Source organism: Puma concolor, chromosome B1 (genome assembly GCF_028749965.1).
Source record: "Puma concolor isolate L17-30 chromosome B1, mPumCon1.1.hap2, whole genome shotgun sequence".
Lineage (NCBI taxonomy): Eukaryota > Metazoa > Chordata > Mammalia > Carnivora > Felidae > Puma > Puma concolor.
In genome coordinates this window covers 16,894,710-16,918,491 of record NC_141670.1, presented here as the reverse complement: position 1 = coordinate 16,918,491, position 23,782 = coordinate 16,894,710, and the positions used below count along the sequence as shown (strand labels likewise).

Here is a 23,782-nt window from a genome sequence, read left to right as displayed (position 1 = left end):
TTCAGATGATGGCAATACCTTGTATTGCCAGGTCTCTGGGCCTATCCCCCTCAACCTCTGCCTAAAAGCCAGCATTCTCTTTCTCAAATGCAGATTTACTCATGTTGGTAACTTCAACTTTTTGGAATAGCTCTTTGTTCTTGGGATAAAGTCCAACTTCCCCCATGGGTTACAAAGTCTTAATCATCTCTCAACCTGTGAGATTTTCTCCTAATTACCTCTGCACCCACCCTTCTATTCCATACATTTTGAACTACTCACAGGTTGCCAAACATATCTTGTTATTTCGCACCCCCACCCCCACCCCAAGCCTTTCTGATTGCCAACACTTCCCACCTGGAGCGTGTTCTCCACACCTCCATGCTGCGACTTGATGACTTTGACCCCCAACACCTCCATCTTGGTGTGTCACCTGTTGTAGCAATGCCCCGTTCATTCTTTCCACTGCTCACACACTTACCCAGCACGGATTAGATGTCCTTCCTCTAATCTCAGCACCCGATTCCTATTTTTAATGTATGGGCCATGGTTTATTTATGTCTGCCTGGTTCTCAATGAAGACTTGTTGAATGAATGAATAAATGAATGTACGAATGAACGATGAGAAAAGCAAGAATCCTCTAAAATGAAAAGTGGAAAAGAAAAAAAAATTTTTTTCCAGGGGCGCCTGGGTGGCTCAGTTTGTTAAGCATCTGACTTCAGTTGAGGTCATGATCTCATGGTCCGGGAGTGAGTTCCAGCCCACATCAGGCTCTCTGCTGTCCGCGCAGAGCCTGCTTTGGATCTTGTCTCCATCTCCCTCTGTCCCTCCCTCTCGAATGCACTCTCTCTCTCAAAAATAAATATTTTTAAAAAGAAAAAATATTTTCTATAAAAACGTAATAAATGAAACACTGTAAGAGGATCTATAGATGAAATCGAATACGCTTTTAATTTTTTTAAGTTTATTTATTGATTTTGAGAGAGAGAGAGAGGGAGCGAGCAAGTGTGTTGGCAGGGTAGGGGGAGAGAGAGCAGAAGAGAGAGAATCCCAAGCAGGCTCTGTGCTGTTAGTGCGGAGCCTGATGTAGGGCTTGATCTCATGAACCATGAGATCATGACCTGAGCCAAAATCAGGAGTTGGATGCTTAACCAACTGAGCTTACCCAGGGACCCCAAAATCGAATATACTTTTAAAGATTTTCCGGAATTGTGCAATGATCAGGAAATAACTTGGGATTTGAACTGTCATCATTTTTCATTCTTACTGTAAAACACTGCCCATTAAATTAAGTCCCTCTGACCTAACCTGAGTCAAAATTTTGAAGACAGAGATAAAAAAACGTGCTAATTAATACAGTATACCTTTTAAGTGTTGATAAGCTTGGCTATACATTTGGTTTGGCTTCCTCGTTTATCTAACATTCTGTTAGAAAGAAAATTGACGGGTTCAGAAACTCCTCAAAGTGGTCAGCTTCTCATTGCAATAGTCCCTCGCTGACAGAAGCAAACAGGTAGATGAAGTCTCCAAGCAGTCACGGTGCTGGTATAGTATTTATCTTAATCGCTGAACATCAATATTCTATTTAATGTTCAGGACTCCTTTCCAAATCAACACGGACTTTTAAGTAAAATGTGGGGAGCACTGGCATATATGACCACTTTGTTTACTGTGATTCACGAGCTCGAAAGGTTCCCCAGAGCACTAATGATCTTACAGTTGAAGCATCTTTGAAAGCCTTGGAATCAGGGCTCTTTGCCCCAGGGATTGTTAGTTGCTGCCTTTGAGGAATTCAATAAGAGGGTGATTTGTAGCAGATGTTAGATGCCATTCTCGGACGGTGGTACCGATCCCACACTTAACTGTGCCGTAGGATTCAAGGGAAAACACACTGTTTCATGGTTGCTGGCTTTCCCATAATATTTATTGGCCTACAAACAACTTTCATGAAATTCACAGAATCACACTTCTTTATACTTATCTTCGTCTTCCAGGACATAAAGTCACTTGATCTGTCTGTCTAATGACTGCTTTCAAGGAAGCTTCACACACACGTGTTGCAGAACTCTTTTGCATGCCAGCATTTGCTTGCTAAATATTTATGACTTTGTTCCACGTTTCAGTTTTTCTATAGTGTGCAAAGTGTAAATGCATCAAAAGCGCTATGTGATTTCTGCACTCTGCATTGCAGATCCAAATTTTAGATGTGCTCTATCTTTATTGTATTTCATTGTATTTATTTATGCCACGTCTTTACGGTATTTTACTCTATTATACAAATTCCTAGCCTGAACTCATTTGTTGGAAATGGAAGATCATGCGATCCAGATCTCTTGAAATGAAATGAAACCAAGATGCAGTCTATGTAGGCATTTAAGTGGCTTGGCCAACATCATATACCCAGTCACAGAAATGTAAGTGTTGGAACCCCAGTCTTTAAACTCCCAAGCCAGTATCTACATAATGGCTTTAATTTTGTACCTACTATCCCTGCTTGGGGCCCTCCAATACATTTCATGCCAGTCATTTTTTAGAATTTGCAACAGATTCGGGAAAGGAGAATAGATAGTTGTTTGGGTAGTGTTACAGGATAGGGAATTTTCATAAAATGGCTCCTAATAAAGAGTGCAGAATGACAAATGTAAGTGGGACATAGCTTTGATGGGTAATTTTCTAGAACACCATCATTAGCTTTGTTTTGACATTTTTCCATTTAATATGCAAGCAGTCAACAGAACGGTTGAAAGAATGGTACATCAAATATCCACTACCTAGATTTAATTGTCAACTTTTTGCCATATTGCTACGAGCCCAGACATGTGCATTTTGAAGAAGCATTGGAAATTAAGTTGCAGACATCATGATTTCACTCCTAGATATTAGATATCCCAAGATACAGGACATTCTTTTACACAAGCTTCATTCCACAACACAGCTAAGAAAATTAATGGTCTTTCAATATTATCTAATGCCTATTTCATTTTGAAACTCCTTTAATTGTTCCTTTTAAATTTTTTTAAGTATATCTGAGGGGAGGGGTTGGATGGACAGAGAGAGAGAGAGAGAGAGAGAATTCCAAGCAGGCTCCGCCCTGTCAGCACAGAGCCTGATGCAGGGCTTGAACTCACAACCGTGAAATCATGACCTGAGCCAAAGCCAAGACTCGCCACTTAACTGACTGAGCCACCCAAGTGCCCCCTTTTTAAAACGGTTTTATTTTTTTGTTCTTCAATCAGGTTATATTTGAGGCTCATGCATCTAGTCTCTATTAATCTAACTATATTCCTCCCAACTATTCTTCCCCGTGACATTGACTTTTTGAGGAGAATGAAGTAGTTATCTTGTAAAATGTCCCACAATTAGAATTCACGTGGTTCTTTCATTGTGATCATGTTTACCTTGTTTCTCTTTCCCGTTGTCTCCTAGAAATGGAAAATTCTTACAGCTTGCATAGATATTGTTTATATGTTTTGGGCAAGATTGTGTCTTAAATGATGTTTTATATGGCATCACATCTGTAAAGCGTATGTTCATTTCCATGAGGCCAAACTTCGGCAATGCTACATTTGATTTTTTGATTAAGGTGGTGATTGACAGATCGCCCCATTACAAAGAAAGGTTTTCCTCTTTACAATCATTAGGTGATCTGAATTTGTCACTATGTGGAATAGCTTATCTCCCAAATAACTGCTAAATCTGTCCATATTGAAATGGCCTTAAACAACCGAAGAGCTCTCCTGGTTGTATCTTGCCTGAATGTGTTCAAGTTGTGATTTATGAAAGGAATTCTTTTCATTAGAAATACCATTAATACAAGTATATTCCATCAGAAGAAAGGTCAAAAGCCTCTTAAAAATTATTGTTGAATTAAATGGTCTACGTTACAGAAAGTATAGATGATGTCATACCGGATAACCGTGGAATTTCTTTTCTCTTGTCCTAACAATTAAATATGCCACTGTCTGTTCATCACCTAGGCATTACACACATATCTCTTCTGTTACATTCCCAGAAATAATTAGCACATTTTGGGATCCATGACCTCTTACTCTGGCCATTCCCTCAGAATATGAACCACTATGAACTGTAAAGGAAGATCTGAAATGAAGGCACACATTGTCTCTTTCTCCGTATTATAAACTCTCTAAGGACAAGAACTAGAATTCTGATTGTTTTGGAATAAAAGAAGGGGCACAGGTGGAAATTATTCTAGGTGAGAACATGAGAACACATTGTCCTGAGGGTTAGGAGTAAAGAAAATATAAACCTGGGGTAACGTAGTCATTTAAATACATGCAGTACTTGACCCGAGAAAGAGAAAGAGTGCTTCGCTAAGCTGTGGGGGCTGCCGTCCCAGAAGCTTCCATTAATTCCCTCCTCCTACCAGCATCTCAAAGTTATATGCAAATTCCAAGGAGAAGAAAGAGGACATTTTGTCAGTATCGAGCTGAGTTTCTTTGAGTTCTATTTTTCTCATATGTAAAATAAGTAATCTGAAGTTTATGATCTCCACTGTTCTTTCCACCAGAACAACTAGAGGGATCCATGGGCCTGAAGTATGCTAAGATTTGAGGGGAGGCTGGAGAAATGGGTACAATTTGTGCAAGTATGAGGAAAGAGAAAAGAGGACAACCAGACCCAATAGAGTGTGGGCTAAGTGAGAGGCAAAGGCAGAAAGCAGAATGCCTCATTCTGCCTGGGAAGCAGGCTTTGTTTAAGAAAATCATGCAACGTAATGCTGGAAAGGCATGTAGGGCTCTTCATTTACTCAAGATTTTTGAGGGCCTGCTATGTGTCTAGACAGAGAGGATCCAGGGATAAGTAAGACAGACAAAGCCCCTGTCCTCATGGAAATGGCATACTGGTGGGAGAAGACAGATAACAGACAAGTAATAAAAAAAAAAAATAATAATAATAATAATAAATCTCAATCAAACAATAATAATAAGCAATCTCACAGCCCTATAATAAAGTTTAAAAGGACAGGCTTTGGAGCCAGTCTGGATTCATATCCCACCTCCTCAACTTGACCTCAAGAAAGATATTGAAGCTTCCCATGCCTCAGTGCCTCACCTGTATAGTGAAGGTAACAATGGTACCTATCTCGTTGGGTCGGTGCGGGGATCCATAAGGAAAATAGATTTTAGAGTTTGACTGTATTTACGGTACAATGTCTGACACATGGTAGATTTGAAATAAATAAATGTTAGCTATTATTATTATACTGGTAAGTGCTGTGATGATAGTAAAGTAAAGTAGTAGTGTGGTTTTTAAGCATCAGCATTATTAACCTTTGGGCCAGATAATTCTTTGTTGTGGGGGACCGTCCTGGGCATTGTGGAAGTTTAGCAGCCTTCCAGGTTTCTGCCCATTAGATGCCAGTAGCATCCCGTCCAGTAGTGACAACCCCAAATTTTCTAGACGGTGTTCAATGTTGCCAGGGAAGCAAAATCGCCCCCGATTGGGAGCCACTGAGGTAGAGAATAAACGGGCGCAGTGTTTTTAGATAGGGTGGTATAGGAACAAGAGCTCTTCGAAGAGAAAAAAGAACAGAGCCCTGAATGATGCGGGGGAGAAAAAAGTCATGGAAAAAACCAGAAGAGAGCGTGCTGGTAGCACACTTCACCAGGATAAAGGCCTTGAGGCAGGAACAAGTTGGTGTGGCCAGCGTGGCCGGAGAGGGGTAAAGACACCATCAGAGAAGTAGGTTGGGTCAGGGAATAGCAGACAATTTATTACTACAGTCTAGTAGTAATACCACAGTCTTGTAGTAATAAATGTGGATTTTATTCTTTATGTGCTGAGAAGACATTAGAGGATTTAAAAAAAATTTTTTTCAACGTTCTTATTTATTTTTGGGACAGAGAGAGACAGAGCATGAACGGGGGAGGGGCAGAGAGAGAGGGAGACACAGAATCGGAAACAGGCTCCAGGCTCCGAGCCATCAGCCCAGAGCCTGACGCGGGGCTCGAACTCACGGACCGCGAGATCGTGACCTGGCTGAAGTCGGACGCTTAACCGACTGCGCCACCCAGGCGCCCCGACATTAGAGGATTTTAAGCGTGATGGTGTGAGTCAGTTTCTGTTTTGTAAGTTTACTCTCAGACTGCTGAAGGGCAGATACGGAAGCAGGGAGACCAGTGAGGTGACGAATGCATAGTCCAGTCAGAGATAAGGGGCTTGCACAGGGGGAGCTAACGGTTATGGGGTGGAGACGAAGAGATGTAATCAGATTCTAATATATTTCGGGAGAAGAACTTATAGGATGGGGTAAGTGTATGAGGAATAAAGGGTAAATGGGGGAGAGGCAAGTTGGTACAAAAGGAGTTTTCCATGATTCTGACTAGGCCTTGTAAAGTTTGAGCTCCCAGTAGTCAGCCAGGCAGTAGCTGGGCTGTTGGCTAGACTAGTCTAGAGATGAAGGAAGAGGCTGGGGCTGGAGACAGATGTTTGGGTGGTGTCCTGGAAGATAAGAAGAGAAAAGCTTCAAGAAGGAGAATGGCGGAGCACCTGGGTGGCTCAGTTGGTTAAGCGTCCGACTTCAGCTTAAATCATGATCTCACAGTTCTGTGAGTTCAGGCCCCGCGTCGGGCTCTGTGCTGACAGCTCAGAGCCTGGAGCCTGCTTCGGATTCTGTGTCTCCCTCCCTCTCTGCCCCTAACCCACTCGCACTCTGTCTCTGTCTCTCTCAAAAATAAATAAACATTAAAAAAAAAAAGAAGAAGAAGGAAGGAGAATGAGCTCTCAGTCAAATGTTGCCAAGGTCAACTAAGAAGAGGGCTTTGAATTTGCATTCAGTTGACAAGGTGGAGAAAGCCATTGAATGTGACAAGGATGGTCTCATTGTCACGGTGGGGATGAAAAGTTCTCTGGAGCATATTATAGAGGGGTTGAGCAGTAAGAAAGCTGAGAGAGAAGCTTGGGCACTTCTGCTGGGACGGGGAATGGATGGATGGAGGAGTAGGCTTGGAGTGATGTGGGCAAGGGGAACACTACTTTCTTGTTAAAATGGGAAACCCTGCAACGTATTCGAGTGTCGACAGAATTATTCCAGCGAAGAGAAAGAAATTGCTGGTCCTGAGAGGCATTAGAAACAATTGCATGAGAGAATTTACTGAGTAGGGTAAGAGGTAAAACCTCGAATGCACAATGGAATGGTTTGTCTTACACCGAGAGAGGGAGGGACAGTTCCATAAAAAATGAGAGAGAAGAGAAATTCAGGCGGAGTTGTGTAACTGGCATAGAAAATGAGATAATCCTCGTCAGACTATTTCTATTTTCTGGACAAAGTGGAAGGCAAGCTCATCAGCTCATCGAGTGTGGCCGGAGAACGCAGGTTGAAGGGTTGAAAAGAAAATAAAAAGGTGTCAAGTAGTCCTTCAGGAGAGTGAACTAGAGGATTTATGTGGACACTGGTTAGAAACGCCGGGCAATATTAAATTAACTCTTTGAAATGTGTAGTCATATATTTAAAGCAAGACCTGTCAGCATGTTTCTATGCTTTGCGTTGGCCGCAGTCATGCTTTGAAACTGACATCAAGCAGCTGGAGATTGTAACGTGACGGGTGTATCACTGGATACGTATACAAAGGGAGAACGAGAGGCGAGGGAATTAAGGAAGAATACGGGGGGTGACGTACAAATGGAATGGGTAGTGGCATCCACGCAGCTGGATAGGAAAAGCAGCGCATGGCAGAATAGAGCCTAAGGGTCGTAAGGACTTAGGACCAGAGCCCTGGAATTCTGAGGGACATAAAAGATTCTCAGAGTGGAAGCAGTCGAATCGTCGTATAAAACGATAAGAGATGATTATCAGAGTGGAGGCTTACAATAGATTCCAAAATTGGTCGAGCCATTGAAGACGAAGGGTAGGATGGTAGAGAACTGTGACTTTCAGGACAAGGCGTTTGGGCTCATCTTCTTGAGAAGGTGGTTTAACATGGAGCTCGTGGAGAGGCTTTCGAGCGCTGAGCTCGAATAAAAGTGTGCGTACGGTGTGTGTACTATATCCTGTGTGAGACGATCCCCAATGCTCCCAGATTATCAAAAGATCATCTGAATACACAATATTAGGAACCACTCTAGAATCTAGGAAGTGAGCAGTCACTGGAAGTATCTGGGTAGGAGTGTATAATGAACATGCTATTTAGAAAAGCGAGAAGGTGTTTGAAGGGGCCGAGAAAAGAGGAGCTGTTCTAAGTAAGGAGGAGCGAAGAATTCTCCACTGACATTGCACAGAAAGGGTCAGGTGCACAGAACACCACCTCTGGGACTGAAGGCCAGTGTTAACCTGACGCAGCATCCCTGTCTCACACCGTATTGCACTCAGCGCCTCTTCTCTCCCCATTTCCCCCTTCCCTTCCTTTTCTTATTAAAGTAAAGTAGCGGTTTGTGCTTCATGGTTTTAATGACGTATCATTTCATGAGCTCTTGAACCCCGATTCAATCAGTTGAATCCTCCGGTACGAGGACTTGACCAAAGACGCAGAGTTTCACTCAGTGAACCTCTCACCACTTTGGGCGCAGGAGGACAGACCTAGAAGTACTTTCAGCAAAAGATTTTGCGTGTTTGTTCTTTTGCTCAGGACACCCAGGGTTCCAGCTTCTGAAGGTAATCACAGAAGGCCAGTCGCCCTTGAGATTAAGGCATTACAGTGTCACTAAGGAGCAAAAGGTTTGGATTCGGGGAAAGGTGAGGCAGCCATTTCACTTAATCCTCACAGTATTATTAAAGTAAAGTAGCGGTTTGTGCTTCATGGTTTTAATGACGTATCACTTCATGAGCTCTTGAACCCCGATTCAATCAGTTGAATCCTCCGGTACGAGGACTTGACCAAAGACGCAGAGCTTCACTCAGTGAACCTCTCACCACTTTGGGCGCAGGAGGACAGACCTAGAAGTACTTTCAGCAAAAGATTTTGCGTGTTTGTTCTTTTGCTCAGGACACCCAGGGTTCCAGCTTCTGAAGGTAATCACAGAAGGCCAGTCGCCCTTGAGATTAAGGCATTACGGTGTCACTAAGGAGCAAAAGGTTTGGATTCGGGGAAAGGTGAGGCAGCCATTTCACTTAATCCTCACAGTATCTCTGTTAATAAATTGTATCAGCCAAGTGATGAGAAACTGAGAGACATTAACCTGCTCATGATTAGACAGCTAGTAAATTACGGGACATCATATGCTTCATGAAAAGGCACTGCGGTGGACAGGGAATGCGATTCTCAGAAGTTGAAGAAGTACTTGCATCTAATTCTCTTAAAGCACTCACGCCCGCACCATTATAAGACTAGTGAATGTTCTTGAAAATTGGATTGACGTAACAAGCAGAGAGTAAACTAGCATCATTAAAATCAATGAAATGCCGTGGCAGTAAATAAGAAGTCATCATTCAAGAAGACAATCGTGAGCAGAGCTTCAATTCAACTCGGAATAAAAATTGGCATCTAGAATTACTTAGAATGTAGTTCTATCAGTCTCTAAGAAGTGGAATTTGCTTTTTAAAGCATTCTGAGGACACATTCCTGAGGTCTTTCCACCTTCAGTGACATTGATAAGTATCCTAGAGCAGAAAATAGGGGGCAGGGAAAGAAAAGGAGGTTCTTGCACATTCTGGGCCCTGCGGAGCAAGGGAAATCCGCTGTAATCTGCATCTGTAGCCACCATCGTGGCCATATTTCCTGACCTGAAAACTCGGACATGTGGCCTGACAAAAAGACAGACCATTCAAAAGTAGGCCTATCACAGAAATATGGGTTTATAGTTGTCACATTATTAGCAATGGTAGAAGGCGTCAACTTGGAAAACTCAGGCTTACAATTTAGGTCAGATTTGAGATTTAACTGAAAATTAATTTGTGAATATGTCACACTTGTGAACATTTAATGCTATCTTGAACGCCGACCACCAACTTGTACTAAACTTCCCCTTTCTGAGTTCCCATCCCTGCTGGGTATACATTTAGTGACTTCGTATCATCGAATAGAGTTTTTATATTTTCCGTTGCCTATGCCGAACTCTTCATTAAGACTTCATAATCGTGGTGCCTCGTAGAGTACCCACTCCTAGTAGGCCCTCAGAAATGTTTGCTGAAGGTATAGAGGATGAGTGAAACTGAAGCCAACCACAGCCACAATAAACTGCAGGCCTTGCAACTTTTCCCGTGAAAGCTTCAGGCTTACCCTTTGGGTGCACCTAAAACTGGGACTATTTGAATAGCACACGTCCCCTCACTGAAAACTTACCTATGCACTACCCTCCCACTTAATTGTCAGACAAAACCTATGTCTCCTTGCCATGTTATCCCATAATGCTTTGCATTAATTGCCTATTATATTTCTTTTTTTTAAATTTTTTTTTCAACGTTTTTTATTTATTTTTGGGACAGAGAGAGACAGAGGATGAACGGGGGAGGGGCAGAGAGAGAGGGAGACACAGAATCGGAAACAGGCTCCAGGCTCCGAGCCATCAGCCCAGAGCCTGACGCGGGGCTCGAACTCACGGACCGCGAGATCGTGACCTGGCTGAAGTCGGACGCTTAACCGACTGCGCTACCCAGGCGCCCCATCTATTATATTTCAAGTTGATTGTTGGTACCTCCATAGAAAGTAATACCCACACACACATCTCAGAATCAGCTCACTTCACTAGTTAACTGGATAGTTTCAAACCAGTGATAATTAAACCTATCAATACCGAGTTAAAGTTAGAATGTCTCAAGAGCTCATTCGTGGGTGCTGACCATGGCTCCTCAGCGGTGAAAATGCTATCCTTTTTTGTTGACATCTGTTCTGATTATTAAATATCTTATTATTGGCAAAGTACTTGGAATGGTCCTATTATACAGTGAATTCCATTTATGTGTCTCCAATTATTTTGTTCTCTACACTTTTCAACTTTGCCCTTTTCATCTGAGGGCAAAGCAAACTGATTCAGAAGTCAAGGACTCTCTTAAACATGTAGCCTTCCATAGATTTTATTTGACTTTATCACTATAGACAAGCAGTATTGAAGAATGAAACAAATGAGAAATTTTGTATTGACAGTCAAGACTCAGGTCTATATAGTGGGACAGAGGTACATGGAAATACTAGATACAATGCATTAAACCCCTTGCACCTTTAAGATCAGAGAAGCTTCTCAATTATTGAATTTGGCTTGAGTTTCATTACACAGCTCATTGGGCAATTGGCACTTTGCCCATTGGTTTGTGGATATAAACTGTGTTTCTTTGTGTTTTCTCAAGAATGAGAGAAAGAACAATAGCCTTTGGTTGCTGGTTTATTTTGGTATCTTTAACTATTTGATCCGAGATAGAAATATGGTACATAAAAGGTGCCACCAAAATATCTAAAATGCAAATAAAGCAACAGCCACTTAACCCTGTAACAAACCGTCTGCAAGAATCATGAGCAAGTACCTTATATTTAGAGGACCCTAGGGATGCACGTAGGGGACCGTGGAATGATTTTCAGGGAAATCTGACTAAAATCTTGACTATCTAGTCAGATTTGAATGTTAACAACTGCCTGGCTTTCTCTCCTATTATTTTTTTTTTTTCAACGTTTATTTATTTTTGGGACAGAGAGAGACAGAGCATGAACGGGGGAGGGGCAGAGAGAGAGGGAGACACAGAATCGGAAACAGGCTCCAGGCTCTGAGCCATCAGCCCAGAGCCTGACGCGGGGCTCGAACTCACGACCGCGAGATCGTGACCTGGCTGAAGTCGGATGCTTAACCGACTGCGCCACCCAGGCGCCCCTCCTATTATTTTTTTAATATGTAAAACTCACATTGCTTTATAGAAAGGTAAGAACTTTCTAAATTAAAGCAAATTGGATACCTTGATTCAAGAAGGATGTCTTTATTTGGCTTTACCAAAACTATAGTTTTGAGTACCACTCAAAACTATAAGGAGAGTCCTCTTACCTTTTAGACCCTCACTCAAATAGTTTTTGAGTTGCTATACCATCCACTGAGGGCAGGAGAAAGACAACACAAAGATTGAGAGGTAGATCAGTCAATCAGTCAGCAAAATTGCCAGCTAGGGGGGATGCTTCTAATGAAACCTCCCAGGAAAAGTTTGAGAATGTGTCTTCCCTAAAGATTTTATTTTTTCCTATGGGTAAAAAAATGCTTTGAAGATGAAACTTGATTTAGAACAAAACTAGAATCTCTGGAAAGCATGCAGCATAGCAGGCTAGATATAGAGACAGTTAAGAGCCAGTCAGAGGTCAATGTCTACCCCTAAGCTTTACAGTCTTTTCAAGAAAGATTCTAATTTCAGGTGGCCTACTTTCACCGTAATACCTCCATGACTTAAATTGTGTCCTCTAAAATTCATATTTTTGAGTTCCCACTCCCCAACCCTCCAGAGTGTGACCTTACTTGGAAACAGGTTGTTGGCAAGGTAATTAGTTGAGGGGAGGTTATGATGGGCACTTGGTCCAATGTGACTGGTGTCCTTATAATAAGAGGAAATTTGGATGCAGACACGCATGAATATGGAAAACACAACGTGAAGATACAGAGATTGATTGCACATGCATCTACAAGCCAACGAATGCCAAAGATGGCCAGCAAACCACTAGAAGATGGAGGAGAGCCAGGGAACAGATTCTTCCTCACAATCCTCAGAAGGAACCAACCACAACTAACCCCATGGACACCTTGAGCTTCCAGACCTCTAGCTTCCAGAACCGTGAGGTAATAGATTTCTGTTGTTTAAGTCACCCAATTTGTGGTATTTTATTACAGCAGCCCTGTGAAGCTAATAGGTCCGCAGAAAGCATTGAATCACTGCTCTAATGCTTTAATGGCTACTGCTGAATACCACAGTTATTTAGCAGTTATGATAATTCCAAAATGATACTGTTGAAGAGTTGTAACTTTAAAGGAGACATAAGATCATTGGGTGGATAGTGTTTTTATCAAGACATGAAAATATAATTAACCATGACCACTGTAGTGCCTTTGAAGACGCTGCTGGTGTGAGTGATTCAGACCTTCCTTGAGGAAACTGGCCATTAGGAGTCACGGTGATACTTAATCAACTTTGTATTTCTGAGAGGCTAAACATACTCATCGTAGGGCTGGGTGCATGGGATCTACATGTTTTATCTATGTTGTAATGATTTAAAAAACACTTAATTAGCAGAAGAAGACATTTTTAGGAGAAGCATTTAGAAGCAGAAGGCATAAGAAGAATTCTGTTTTCCTTATGAGTGCCAAGGTGTTGACTAGAGACTTGAATATCTCATAGAAGGATAATTAATTTAAGGATCACTTTGTGGTGTTTAAATATCTGCATACGGCTGACAAAAGTCTCAAGAAGCTTTCTGTATGATTTGGTAGAAAAAGGTGTTCCCTTCTGGGGATACATCATAGATGGCTGGCCAAGAGGACCGAGCGCGGGTGGCCCCCTCTGCTGTAGGCAGTTTTCGCAGATGCTAGGCTCCGATGCTTGCCAAGGAATGCAGCCTTGCAATGCGGGGAACGTTACTTTCAGGTGACTCTCTGTTCTCTTCACATTTTCTAAGAAAATTTTGTCTCTGGAAAGAGAGAAGAGGCCATGCAGTTGGCTTCAATCCTTAATGATGTTGATTTGGTACAAGTTTGTAGGTCTATTTTTAGCCAGCCTTATACTTAATGCGTGAGGATTTTTTTTTTTTTCATGGCGACAGCAGCCACTGGCCAAAGTACACATCATCATCCTTGCCTTGTATTAAGAGGAGCAGAGAATCACAATCTTCCTACTTGCTGGCAGAGACAGCCGACCTTGTTAAAACTATGTGTGGGTTATTAAAAGAGACTTAGCTCCCTCTTCTAAACTCTTTAATGTCTTTACATGAGTCCTCCAGATTCTTAGGGGATCAATCTCCTTTTCTTCCTTTATCTACTGCCTTCTCTGCTCTCCCTCTGACAAAATCCTCTTCATCCCAGAAGCAGAGTTGTGCAGTACCTCTAAGTAATCTTACTTCCTCGTGAGCTTGGGACCCAACCCTCCAACTGGTTTACTAGATATTTGTTTGTTAATGTACAAAGAACGTGTCCTCCTTAAGAGGCACACTGGGGCAAGCTCACACAGGAAGTTTTTTCACTCACTTTTACTCGCTCACTCTAAATGCCTGCAAACCTAGAGGCCACACCATTTCATTGCATATTGTCGTTAATTTCTTCTCCCTCTCTGTCTCTGTCTGCATCTATCTGTCTCTGTCCCTCGCTCCTTTTCTTTCTTTCTTTTCTTTGTTTTTTTTTTTTGTGTTAGTATTTTTCTTGTAATCAGACTATAAGCGGTACCTGGACAAAAATTTTCTCCCTAGCTCCTGAAACAGTACTGGGTATGGGAGTTGCTCCACAAACATTTGTTGATAGATTTTGCTTTTCTCCATTCCTGCTTTCCCCCACTTTCCCATCATTCCCCTTCCTCTCACTTCCTCCTTTATTTTGAATAAGAATGAAATATGATCATAGTAAGTTCTTTAACATGATCATAATGTATGTAATTTGGCACAGAAATGTTCACGTAGGTCATAAAAATGAATACGTTTTTTCAATTCAGATACAGTCATTCAATCAGTACGTCTCCAACTTAACTATCGATGAAATTGTCTGTTTCAATTGGGTGTGCATATTCATGTGTTGAGATTTTAGAGATTCTTAACATTTCACAGGCACTTGGACTTTTATGAACATATGCTGCACCCATGCATTCATTAATAAAGGGAGAGGCAGAAATTCACAGTTCTTATACCCATCATTGCTACTTTGCCCATTACAGAACTCTGCCTCTTTATTTTATAGGAACAATGTAGAAACTATGGTTTTTCACATTGTTTGGAAACAAATGGATAGCAATTAAGGGAGAAGATCCTATTTTATGAGTTGTGCACTCAGAATAATGTATGACAATGATAGGAAAAAAATAGAAAACAGAGAAAGCTCAAGAGATTTGAAATCTCCCAATTTAAAACTACATCCTAGTGTTACAGTGGAGAGAGACTTTTTCCGCCCACTGACATGAAATAACAAACACTACAACTTTGTGTTACTTTGTTATGTTTGGAGGATGGGGAGGTGGGTCTGTAAACCATCCTAGTAAATCAGCGCAGTCTTATTAGTTTCATAAGTTTTCAGCATAAGGCATAGATTCTTATAAAAAAAAATAATGACAATCACAGCAATAAGCATTCATTCTGCACGCCGTGTGGCAGTTGGAGGGTTAAGCACTTTGCACAGATTATCTCATTTACTCTTCATGAGGTCAGCTCTCTTATCACTCCATTGTACAGATGGCAAGAACGAAGCCCGGAGGTAAGGTAAGATATCTCAGGTCAGCCTCCTTTAAACAGCAGAATATGAAACTCAAATGCCAGCTTCCCTAACACCAAAAGTCAGGCTTTAAAAAAAAAAAACAAAACTCTTTGCTATTTAAGAAAAAACAAAGTTGACGTCAATAGAACCTAAAGAGGAGGTGTTTGACACGAACAGATACTCAACATCACTCATAATCAGGGAAACGCAAATCCCAACCACCACGGGGTATCACCTCACACCTCTCAGGATGGCTAGAATCAGAAAGATTCAGAAAGATGAGAAATAACAAACGTTGAGGAGGATGGGAAGAAAGAGTCCCGCTGTTGGAAGGAATGTAAATTGGTGCAGCCACGGTGAAAAACAGCGTGCGGTTTCCTCAAAAAATGAAAAATAGAAATACCATATGATCTACTAATTCCACGGCTGGTACTTACCTAAAAGACAAAACCAAAAACGAAACAAAAACAAAAACAAAAGGAGTAATTCAAAATATATATATATATATGCACGCCTATGTTTGTTGCAGCATTGTTTACAATAGTGAAGACACTGAAGCAACCCAAGTGTCCATCGGTAGATGAATAAGGATGTGGTGTATGTTTATACACAATGGAAATGAAAATAATGAGATCTTGCCTAGAGGGCATTATACTAAGTGAAATAAATCAGACAGAGAAAGACACATACCATATGATTTCACTTCTCTGTGGAATCTGAAACAAATGAACATACAAGCAGAAATAGACCCGTGAAGCGGCGCCTGGGGGGCTCAGTTGGTTGAGCGTCCGACTTCGGCTCGTCACGATCTCATGGCGTGAGTTTGAGCCCCGTGTGGGGCTCTGGTGCTGACAGCTCTGAGCCTGGGGCCTGCTTCAGATTCTGTGTCCCCCTTTCTCTCCACCCCTCCCCTGCTTGTGCTCTCTCTCTTTCAAAAATGAATAAACATAAAAAAAAAAAAAAAAGACTCACGAAAGAAATAGACCCATGAATACAGAGAACAAATTGATGGTTGCCAGAGCGGGGGGTGTGGGGGATGGGCAAAATGGGTGAAGGGGAGTGGGAGACAGAGGCTTCCAGTAATGGAATGAGTAATTCACCGGGATGAAAGGCGCAGCATAGGAAACACAGTCAATGGTACTGTAGTAGGGTGGTACGATGACAGATGGGAGCTACCCTTGTGGTGAGCCCAGCATAACATTCAGAATGGATGAATCGCTGAGCGGTATGCCTAAAACTAATGTCACATTGTGTGTCAACTGTATCTTAAATTTTTTAAAGAGATGAGGTGTTTGGACACTACAAACTCGATTACAAGAGACTTTGGAAGCAGGAGGGACAATGACTTAGAGGTCGGAGTATGAATCGAGTTGGACCAAATGGATCCCCAGTGATCTGGGAGGTGCTTATGGAAACCTGAGCCACCTCCCTCGGAGGCCTTATCTTTAGATCTGGAGAATCAGAAATCTTACAAGATGGTGTTCAGAAACCCACCTTTGTAACAAGCTCCCCATAGGACTCTTATGGAAACTAAAGTTGCAAAACCACTGTTTTAAGCATGATTTCTTTCCTTTTACAGGCAGGAAAAGATTTCATTTAAATGTTTATGTTTAAAAGAAAATCACTGTAATTTGGATAAACCTTGGGAGTTACAAACTAGTGGCCTGAATGGCAGCAGTTTTCAGTGTGGTCAGCACTTTGGTGTTTTTTCTTAAAGAGGGTATAAACGCCTGCACAAAGGGCACGGACCCCCTACTTAACTATGCTGCCCATGACTTCCTAGCACTGTTGCCCTTGTAAAACACTAGGCTGATCCCTGAAGACAGCTGGAAAGAAGAACATTCTTTTACATGGGATCCATGTGATACTGGGATAAATGGTGTACTTTCTCAGACCCCGTGTTCCTGACTCTCCCAAAATGCTCTTGACTTATCTACATAGTTTTTTCTCTTTGGTCATGGGATTAGAGAAGAAAGGAATCTTTTTTCTTCATTTAGTCTTACCCTCAATAAATGAACCAAAGGGCATCCTCATACATCATTTGAGAGCCCAACTCTTTTCGATAAAGGACAAGGGAAAGAATGAAAATGAATAAATTAGAAATATGAATATTTTTCAGAAACTAGGGAAGGAGAAACAAAATTTATATTTTGTTATAAATTAAAATTTATATTTTGTTATATATTAAAATTTTATATTTTATCAGTCAGTTAAGCATCTGACTTTGGCTCAGGTCATGATCTCACAGTCCATGGGTTTGAGGTTTGAGCCCTACATTGGGCTCTGTGCTGACAGCTTGGAGCCTGGAGCCGGCTTCATATTCTGTGTCTCCCTCTCTCTCTGCCCCACCCCCATTTGCTCTCTCTCTCTCTCTCTCTCAAAAATAAATAGTACAACTTTTTTTTTTAAATTTATATTTAGGCTCAGAAAACAGCATATCAACTTAAATGGCTCAGACTTCAGTGTCATTTGGTGATAAAAGTTCTAGGAATTACGAATCCCTTCAGTGTCCAGAGTAGTACAAAATGTACAATGGTTTTGAAAAGAAGAGCTAGGTTAAAATTAATCAAGACACACTTAGGGGAAAAGATTAGCCATCCAATGAATTAATCCAATCTAAAAGAAAAAAATAATAAAAACGACACATCACCTTAACTTTATTCAATCAATAAGGGTAATCGCAAGTAATCAAGCTTTCATTTTCTAATATGTATAGTTTTGAAATTAAGACCTAATGGAATTTTCATGAATGTTTTCGTACTTAATTAGGAGCTGTTAGTTAAGTACTGAGTGCTGAAAAATGTCCTTAAAATAAGTTAAGAAAACTAAACAAATAACTATATATATATGTATGTATATATATATACATATACATATATATATGTATATATATATATATACAATGAACATAAATTAACATGATTTTAAAACAGGATGACAAGTTCAATAAAAGAAGGAAAGAAACAATATAACCATTTCTATTAGACTTTCCCTTGGCTTTTGGGCTTGCATGGGGCTCTCCCAAATTTTCTCTGCTGATTGAGAATTACTTATTTGTGATTAGGTTTCACTGACACAGTCAATGTCAAGGTCAGCAATGGGTGCCTCTGTAAGGACAGCCCATGTCGTACTCAAAGGTGACTGTAAAAGTTACTCACTTAGAAATAAAGAAAAATCCTTGTGATACATCAGAAAGCTTTTAAACGTGCCAGCTAAGCTAGCATGTTTCCTAAGGAAACACCCAGAGATATTGGCAGAGGTAAATAAATCTATAAGGAGGGTCACCAGATACTTACACTGAAGTAATATAAAAAAGAAACAAACTCTGCTCTAAAATTAGCAGACGCATTTGAAAAACTTGACTCATATAACAGAAATCTATGTGGTTATAAAAAAAATGTCATGGAGACATTTCAGACTCAACATGTCCAAAGCTAAATTCTTTCCAACCAATCTGCAAATGAATCAACGTTTCCACCACCCTCGAAATGATCATGCCAGAAACCTAAAAAACTGTCCTTTAACACTCTCCCTCCCTCAGTGGTCATCTCCCACACCCAGTACGGCAGCAAATCCCAAGGCCCCGCCTCCAAGACCTATCCTGAATTCATCCACTTTTCTCCAACTCCACCGCCACCACCCTAGCGTCAGGCACTGTAACTTCTTCCCTGGAAACTATGATGTGGCCTCTTACCAACACTCTCTTGACATCGTAGCCAGGATAATCATTTTAAAAATGTCAGTCAGATCACACCCACTCCTGTGCTTAAAGCCGTCCGCCATCCTCCGTGTACCTCACACAAAATCCCCCACGAGGCATACGGTCCTGTGTGGTGCAGTCCTTGCCTGGTTCTCCAATCCCATTCCGCACTGCTCTCCATCTTGCTCTCCGCACTCCGGCACGTCTCGGCGGTTCTCCCTCAAAATCTTCATGTATGTTGCCCCGTGTGCCTGGATCCTTCCCTCCCATATGCCACACTCCTCTTTCTACCAAGGAACTGGCTTCTCACTCTTGACTTTCCAGCTTAACTCCTGATTTGTCAGACGAAGCTTCTGTGTTGGTGATACTGGGAGGGGGATTCGGTCTTCAATTGGTCCTTTCTTCTAGTACCCTGCATTTGGACTCAGAGTGTTTGTAAATTTGGTAAATAAAATACCAATGGAGCTTAAGATCTGCTTCATCCTTTAGATCTTAACCCTGTGAGGATGGGATCAAATGTGCTTTCTACCCCAACTCTCTACCCTGTGCCTACAGCTACACTACAGAGCCTGACAAAGGTCACTCAATAAAATGTGTAAAATGGATAGATAATGTTTGACTTTAAACATTTGTCATAGTATATTGACAAAATGTATTTTTTCAAATATGTATTAACAAATACGTGTATTTTATACATATTTTGAATACATGACTATGATTTTAAGAACATAACAAAAGTTATTATAATGGTAATCTCTGAGTGGTGTCACGCACTTAAAAATATATATTTCTGACGGTGCCCGGCTGGCTCAGTCTGAGGAGCATGTAACTCTCAATTCCGCAGTCATGAGTTCAAGCCCCACGTTGGGTGTAGAGATTACTTATATCAATAAACTTTAAAAAATAAATACATACATAAATACAGTTCTGCTTTCCAATGGTCCATTGACTACTTTCATCTTTAAAATTAGCAACAGCGTTCTATTTTTTAAAGTGTGTCCCTCTCTCTTGTACTAATCTGAACTCTGACCACCCACTATATGCTGCACTGTATCTGGGGCTACAGCTTCAAGACATTGTGTTTATCAATGTCAAACCCAACTGGACCTGTACCCTATTAAAGGACCAGTGACATTAGAAGATGTGCTAATTCTCAGAAAGCAGAATTACTGCTTTTGGAGAAAAGTCCAAAGGGACCTCAGCAAATCACACAGCATCCCTGAAAATTAAACTAATGATAAGACAATTAGAGTATCATAAAGCCAAGCAGAACAGGAGAACATCGTCTATACCTCCGTATGAGAACAGGAGAATATCTTCTATCCCTCCGTATATCTATCCTCAAGGCATAAAGTGCTCAACCCATTCACATATTCATTCCATTCAATCCTTCACTTCACAAACATTTATTGAGACTTACTAGATTCAAGGCTGTGCTCCAGGCTCTGGAGATAAGGAACGGCACAGACCAGGACCCTTCTTTCATGCTGGTTCCATTCTAGACGGACAATACACAGTACAAAAGAATGAATTAATATACGGTAGTTTCCTGCTTGAGCTGCTGGTTGAAATTCTTGTCCCGAGCATCAACTGCTTTAAGGATTTAGGGAAATATCTAAGAAAATAAGAGACATTTTTTTTTTCTTACTTGGCTTTTTAAAATAAAATTTCATTTTTTTATTAATTTAAGAAGCTAAGTTTAGAACCCTAATAACAAATCTAAGGAAAAAGGTAGGAGAGATTTTTCTCTCTCCTTTTGTGCCTTTTTTATTTATAAATATAATGTGTTGTTAAGCCTACATTCCACAGTAATCATCACCATGGAAATAAGTATTCATTGCCCCTTGGATCTCAACTGAAGTTTCATAAATGTTTTATAAGAAGGTTTATATAAAAAGTATGATGACTGATCTCTGAGAATAAGCTACTCAGGAAAGGACACAAGACGTACTGTACTAACTCCATGAGCCACAGGGATCCAAGGTTGGCCAGAATAGAGCCAACCAAGAAGACAGAAGGATATAGGAGAAGACACTTGACTTTATTAAGTACATACTCAGTATCTGCTGGGTTCGGTTAAGGACCCCAACCTAAAGGGTATTTTCTTTAACCTTCACAACCTCATGGAGAGTTAGCTATTATTGTACCATTTTACATAGGGGAAAACTGAAGCTCAGACAGACTGCATAGCTTTCCCAGATCCCTCTTGTCCTTAGTCAGAAACTTCAGCCAAGGGATCTAACTTCAAAGTCCTAACTCCTTGTGTTAGGAGTCAGCTAATAGGAACTTAAAGTTTCAGGTCCCTCAATTGACTAGCTTGAGACTCTAAGCAGTTTACCTCATAGGTCCTTCTTTCCTGATCTCTAAATGAGAATAGTAATACCTATTTCATACCAGGATATCAATTTTTAAAGGAAAAGCTGTGTGAAATCACTTTCTAATCCATAAAATACTCTAGGAAATATAAGAAATTTAAAATAAAATTTTCTGGAAAAAATGGAGAAGAAATGATAATCAGCTATTTTGTGGAGGAAAGATAAGGTCCATCGCTGTCATTAATTACAAGTGATAAAACAAGAAGGAGAGCAGAAGTGGTATGTCACTCATAGTAAAAAACAGGTTGTGACAGGTTCCAGAAACAATAAGAAAACCACCACAACATGATCCATTCCTGGGACCAAATTCCAGGATTCGTGGCTATGAATGCAAGATGTAAGAGCTGGAAGGAATCTTTCCTGGGGGAAGCAGCACCAGGGGAGCTGGGGGCCTTGCTCAGAGCCAGAGGCAGAGTCAGGACCCCGTGTGGTCCCCCAGCCATCAGTATTCTACAAGTCACTTTAAGCAATGGGCTGCGGTAGGGGCTGGAGATGGGCAAAAGCCGCTGCTATCAACAACCTGCCTGAAAAAGAAATGAAACTGAGGTCTTAGAAACTGTATTTAGAATAAAGAATGACCACACAGTAGTGGCAACATAATCTTTAACACTAAGTTCCTAACCCCCCAGTGTGGTGAACTTCACTTCAGTTAGCCTTCATGTGTCCGATCAGGGCTGTGGCACCTGGTAACTGCCATCAAGAGCTCACGGATCAAGGGACTATGTGCGAAACCGAATCTGTTCGTAAGATGAAGAATGCTTTTTGCGAAGTGACCAGCTCCTATTTTCCCAATGTTAACTAGTGTTTGGAGCAACTCACTGCCTTAATAAGACAATCGGTGATGTTCCTGAAACAGGTAGATCAAATATTAGAGCAGCCTCAGGAAGCTAATCTCTGGGAATGAGGCTCTCAAGAATGTTCATACTGGCTGACGGGCCAGTAAGAACGTTCAAACGGGCTGACGACCCAAAGCACCTCTGTGAGATCCTAGCAGGCTTGCAAACATCTTGCATAAAGAAATCAGCTAAAAATAGCATCTAACTTGGTGGTAGGCTGATAGCCCATATCATGGAAGCATAAATGTCAGTCCTTTGTGGTAGCCTAGGAGCTCAGGATCTTTATAAATCCGTCTTCTCGTTGACATACTCTCTACTTCTTAGTATACCGACTAAAATATACCCCCACTCCTTTTTCCTCTCTCTCTCTCTCTCCAAACTTCGCTGTGAGACATATTCTTTCAAGACACTAGGCAATCATTTAATAAAATGCTTTTCCAAAGCCACTATTCCAAAGCATTTGGGTCGTTCTTCCTCTCTACGTAAACGACTCACGATTAGGAGGCAGTTAATTTGAACAGACCCGTAAAGGCGCCTGGGTGGCGCAGTCGGTTAAGCGTCCGACTTCAGCCAGGTCACGATCTCGCGGTCCGTGAGTTCGAGCCCCGCGTCAGGCTCTGGGCTGATGGCTCAGAGCCTGGAGCCTGTTTCCGATTCTGTGTCTCCCTCTCTCTCTGCCCCTCCCCCGTTCATCCTCTGTCTCTCTCTGTCCCCCAAAAAATAAATAAACGTTGAACAGACCTGTAAAAGATGAGATTCAGTTTTGAAGTAACGTAAAAAAAAAAAAAAAGATGAGCCTACAGTGATTGTCAAGTACCTACAAATATGCTCAGCTAATCCTCATGGCATTGCCATTATCCCCAATTTAGAAATGGCTAAGTGGGGCGAGATTAAAGCTGCCCCAGAAAAGATTAAAGAGTAGCTATCTAATGTCTTTGAGAAGGAGAACCATGGAAAATTGAAGCCCACAAATCATACCGAAATGCCACTTAAGCCAAGAGCTATCTGCTTTGTCTCCTGTCCCCTCCCTGATCTTCTGCACCCTTGTGGAGAGGAAGTCAGGCTGCTAATTGCCAAGGAGGGCAGCAGCATTTTCCCAGCCCTCCGCCTCCCTGGGCCGAGTCGCTCCCGTCAAGGGTGGCCGTCTGGCATATTTAATATTCAGACCTTCACGACCGTGTGTCTCATCGAACTGATCCCTGAAGAAGCATCCCCACAACCCATCTTTGCGGTTGTCATAGCCCACGAACTTGTGCAGGTGACTTGCGTTGTGATTTTATTAGTAAAAGAGAGAAGAGTAACGTCCTCTCTTGTTTGTTCTCTCTTTTCTTTTTACCAGCAAGATGAATTTTATTAAATTCTAAGATTTAATGCATTGAGTCTGAAACATCCCAGGTTCTTCAGGAAAAGAAACCAGTGAAAATTCACAAACGCAGGGTTGTTGTTGTTTTTTTTTTTTTTTAATATAAATTTCATTCAAGTTTCCAATTTAAAAAATAAATAAAAACCTTCAAGGTTTAGGTTACATCACGTTTGGAATGTTGAGTGGCTAGACTCTCAGACATACACATTCTATTCTGTTCTA

At 41.3% G+C, this 23,782-nt stretch overlaps 2 protein-coding genes across 2 annotated transcripts in view; one reads left to right on the top strand and one right to left on the bottom strand.

Moving 5' to 3' along the window:
* Positions 1–23,782, bottom strand: part of CFAP96 (cilia and flagella associated protein 96) — a 521,342-nt gene that overhangs the window by 17,644 nt on the left and 479,916 nt on the right. Inside the window, exon 13 of the transcript XR_015249965.1 lies at positions 20,407–20,484. The gene's annotated coding sequence lies outside the window, so the exon portion shown is untranslated. The remainder of the gene's footprint in view (positions 1–20,406; positions 20,485–23,782) is intronic.
* SORBS2 (sorbin and SH3 domain containing 2) overlaps positions 1–23,782 on the top strand; it is a 353,761-nt gene that overhangs the window by 8,564 nt on the left and 321,415 nt on the right. The window lies entirely within an intron of this gene.